Below are 4,899 nucleotides of genomic sequence, written 5' to 3'. Positions count from 1 at the left end.
GGTGGTTGTTCTGCACGCTTAATAAACAAACTCCAGCTGGTCCAAAATGCAGCAGCTAGAGTTCTTACTAGAACCAGGAAGTATGACCATATTAGCCCGGTTCTGTCAACACTGCACTGGCTCCCTATTAAACATTGTATAGATTTTAAAATCTTGCTTATTACTTAACCCCTGAATGGTTTAGCACCTCAGTATTTGAATGAGCTCTTATTGGATTATAGTCCTCCACATCCACTGCATTCTCTAAACTCTGGCGATTTGATAATACCTAGAATATCAAAATCAACTGCGGGTGGCAGATCCTTTTCCTATTTAGCGCCCAAACTCTGGAATAACCTTCCTAACATTGTTCGGGAGGCAGACACACTCTGTCCGTTTAAATCTAGATTAAAGACCTAATTAAAGATCTTTTTAACCTGGCTTACACATAACACACTAACAAATTTCTAATATTCAAATCCGTTAAAGGATTTTTAGGCTACGTTAATTAGGACAACCGGAACCGGGAACACTTCTCATAACACCCGATGTACTTGCTACATCATTAGAAGAATGGCATCTATGCTAATATTAGTCTGTTTCTGTCTTATTCCGAGGTCACCGTAGCCACCAGATCCAGTCTGTATCCAGCCCAGATGGTGGATCAGCACCTAGAGAGGACCTCTACAGCCCTGAATGTCAGCGGAGATCAGGACAACTAGATGAGCCCCAGAGACGGATCCCCAGTGAGGACCTTGTCTCCTAGACGGCCACTGGGACAAGACCATAGGAACCAGTTGAGTCCTCTGCACAGTGTTACTTTGCTGCAGCCTGGAACTGAACTGCTGGTTTCGTCTGACAAGAGGAGAACTGGCCGCCCGACTGAGCCTGGTTTCTCCCACGTTCCTTTCAGTGTCGCCTCTGACTTGCTTAGTTGGGGACACTTAATTTCCAGCTATATCGTCGACTTGATTGCACAGACACTATTTAAACTGAACTGAGCTGGATGATGACATCACTGAATTCAATGATGAACTGCCTTTAACTGAAAATGTAGTGTTTACTATTGTCATTTTGCATTATTGACACAATATTTACCTAATTAATGCTGTACAGTTGCTTTGACAATCTGTATTGTTAAAAGTGCTATATAAATAAAGGTGACTTGACTTGACTTAAACCTTTATAAAAAACGACTTATTGCCTTTATTTGACCCAATATTTGATAGGCAACAAGTAGCCTATAACAATTTTTGTGACATTAATAATACATATAATTAATGCCATATTTCTACAGTGTCAGTAACTGCATGTTAAATAGCCTAGGTGTATTGCTGTGCGGATTAAATTGCTTAATGTACCTTCACCACAGAGACTTTACTGTTCACATATAAGTGTGTGTGTAGAATTCAAATGGGCAAGCGCTGCTTATTATCACTTCAATAGAGCGGCGAAAGTGTCGAGCTGCATTTGTTGTCAGCGCAGTGCGGGCGCGAGACACCGGTCCGGTGTGGTCCAGCTGTTCTCTTGCGCTGCGTGGTTTAATCAGGTAACCTAGTGCCATTTCATCACTTGGCTTTTAGTGTTTGTTTCCCATGCGCTACAGTAAAGCCGAGGTGATTAAAAGATACTAGTTACACTCTAGTGTAACTCATATCTTTTGGGCTGAAATAGCGCAGACACTAATATGTGGGGGTGTGGTGGGATTTCGGCAATCGGCACACCGGGAAAAGCTTGGGTGCTCTCGATGGCCAATCAATTTCCTTTCCTCCACAGCCAATCACATCGGGCCCCCTTAATCCACGGGCCCTGGGGCTTCAGCCCAGCCTAGCCCTTATGTTAATCCGGCCCTGCTTGGGGAGATGAAGAACAAGAATCTGGTGGAGTTTGCTGAAAACAATTTGATTTGACCTTTTTATGAATTTTTAAAATATGTTTGCATGGCGAGGTAAATGAGTTTGGCATGCAATTATTAAAGAATGAAACAGTAAAGCAACATAGAATTTACCACAGTGGAACTTGGGGAGATGTAGAACAAAAATGTGCAGAAAACAATTTTATTTTTATTTGATAATTTTTTAAATATGTATACCAACACCAAGTGTCTCATGCATAAAACATTTTACAAAAACATTTTACAAACCCACTGCAAATGTTTTATTGAAAGTTTAATACATTAAATACAATTAAACAATAAAATAGCATTAAATAAGAAGTGCCTGTATAATGTGTTTTTAATTAGCCTATTATTATCGATTAATTGGCTGTGGTTTCAGTTTGATATACGCACTCCGACCCACTGTTTTTAAAAAAATTATTAGCAAAGGTTTTGAAGCATCATGGCCATCACTACCACGCAACGCCATGTAGACGCACAACTAATTTTTCAGCATAGATGGTGGTCAGCGCTTCGAAGCGCAGATGGCGTGACTGCAGTTTCCTACTATGTAATGTTAGTTCTGTACATCAGCGTCGGGTAAAACAGCATTATAATCTCCTTTGTGGCAGAGTAGTTTGCTTACATGTAGTTTGCACAGGGAAATGAGTAACAGCGAAGATGCTGAATTAAACGTAAACACAATCAGCTTTTACACATATTGATACTGGCCCTGATAATCATAACTTCTACTTACCGCTTGCTCCATTTCTGCAAATCAGTTTTTGTGAATGAATGACTTAATCCACCATGGTCTTCATCAACAGCCGCTTGCACCACCTGCTGGTGGTGAGCAACTGACAGCAGCTGGAGATCATGCACCAGTGCTCTACTGCTATTCCCTCAGCTCCCGGATGTGCAATGCTGAATTTTAACTAATGAATTCGTGGAAGCGACTTTGGAAATTGAAATAAAATGGGCCAAAATTTGCCTGTCAAATATTACACATCGTATTTTTAAACAGATTGAATACTTGGGAAGTGAATTCTAGAAGGTGAATATGAATGATTGAATTTTTAATTATGAAAATGTGTGAAATATTTTAAATTGAAATATTCATAGCTTAAATAAACAACTATGGTAAATTTCAGGACCTAAAAATGCAAGCCCTGAAAATACAAGGCATTAAAATGCAAACACTGTTAATAAAATGCATTATTTCTTCAGTTAGTGCAATTCAACATGCTTTTTGTTTCAATTTTTAATTTATTTCCATAATAGCACTAAAAGTGGTTCATTGGCTTGTAATTCTAGAGGTCCATTTTAAGTGTCATATAGCACCTATCTTTAAAAGGTGCTATGCAGTATCTTTGTCAAATGCTGCTATGTGGAACCATGAGAGGAACCCCATTCTACACGTTGCTATTCATTAGCCACTCAATTGAACTGGAATGGCTCAAACCAAAACAGACCTTTTCAGAACCTGTTGTTTCATATTGGCCATGGATCCTCAAATCTGGCTTGCAAAAGATCCACTTTCCTGCAGAGTTTAGCTCCAACTTTGATCAAACTCAACCACCTGTGATTTTCTAATGATCCTGAAGACTTTGATTAGCATGCTCAGGTGTGTTTGATTAGGGTTAGAGCTAAACTCTGCAGGAAAGTGGATCTTTTGCAAGCCAGATTTGAGGATCCATGGCCAATATGAAACAACAGGTTCTGAAAAGGTCTGTTTTGGTTTGAGCCATTCCAGTTCAATTGAGTGGCTAATGAATAGCAACGTGGAGAATGGGGTTCCTCTCATGGTTCCACATAGCAGCATAGCACCTTTTAAAGATAGGTGTTATATGACACTTAAAGTGGACCCCTAGGATTACAAGCCAATGAACCACTTTTAGTGCTATTATGGAAGAAAATTTATGAAAAAAATGTTTGAAACAAAAAGCATGTTGAATTGCACTAACTGAAGAAATAATGCATTTTATTAACAGTGTTTGCATTTTAATGCCTTGTATTTTCAGGGCTTGCATTTTTAGGTCATGAAATTTAACAATTGTTTATTTAAGCTATGAATATTTCAATTGAAAATATTTCACACACATTTTCATAATTAAAAATTCAATAATTCATATTCACCTTCCAGAATTCACTTCCCAAATATTCAAACTGTTTAAAAATACGATGTATAATATTCGACAGGCAAATTTCGGTCCATTGTATTTCACTTTCCAAATTCGCTTCCACAAATACAGTGGTTCAAATTCAGCAGAAAATCCGCCATTGCACAGCTGCAGGAATAGCAGTAGAGCACCGATGCATGATCTCTAGCTGCTGTCAGTCGCTCACCAGCAGGTGGCGCAAGCGGCTGTTGATGAAGACCAAAGCTACAGGTGGATTAAGTCATTCATTCACAAAAACTGATTTACAGAAAAGGAGCAAGCGGTAAGTAGAAATTATGATTATCAGGGTCAGTATCAATATGCGGAAAAGCTGATTGTGTTTACGTGTAAGTCAACATCTTCGCTAATACTCGTTTCCCCGTGTAGACTACATGTAAGCAGCTTTCTCTACCGCAAAGGAGATTATAATGCTGTTTTACCTGACGCTGATGTACATAACATTACATCTGAGGAAGACATATTGATTTCAGTTGCTTAGTTTCTGTAACTTTGTATCATGGCTTGTGTGAGGCTGTGCTGTAATATTGGTGTTCCCCTCATACGTCACACTGCAGGATTCCCCAACGACACATAACGTGCCTCAATTAACTAATACAGTGATATATATACAGTGAAGTGATAAATACAGTGAAGACCTCAGATCTCAGAATACACTTGAGGCATTTGGCCAATCACAGCGCACTGGATAGCTGGCCAATCACAGCACACCTCGCTTTTTCAGACCGATGAGCTTTGTAAAAGACAGGGCATACAGGAGAAACAATAATGTACAGTATGTGGAAAATAATGTGTTTTTTTAACCTTAAACCACATGATCACATTGCATTACACCAAATACACGAAATAAGGTTCTTTTTGGCAACG

The sequence above is a fragment of the Sinocyclocheilus grahami genome, unplaced genomic scaffold (genome assembly GCF_001515645.1).
Source record: "Sinocyclocheilus grahami isolate Dianchi unplaced genomic scaffold, SAMN03320097.WGS_v1.1 scaffold2357.1, whole genome shotgun sequence".
Taxonomy (NCBI): domain Eukaryota; kingdom Metazoa; phylum Chordata; class Actinopteri; order Cypriniformes; family Cyprinidae; genus Sinocyclocheilus; species Sinocyclocheilus grahami.
Note: the sequence above shows the minus strand (reverse complement) of the source record.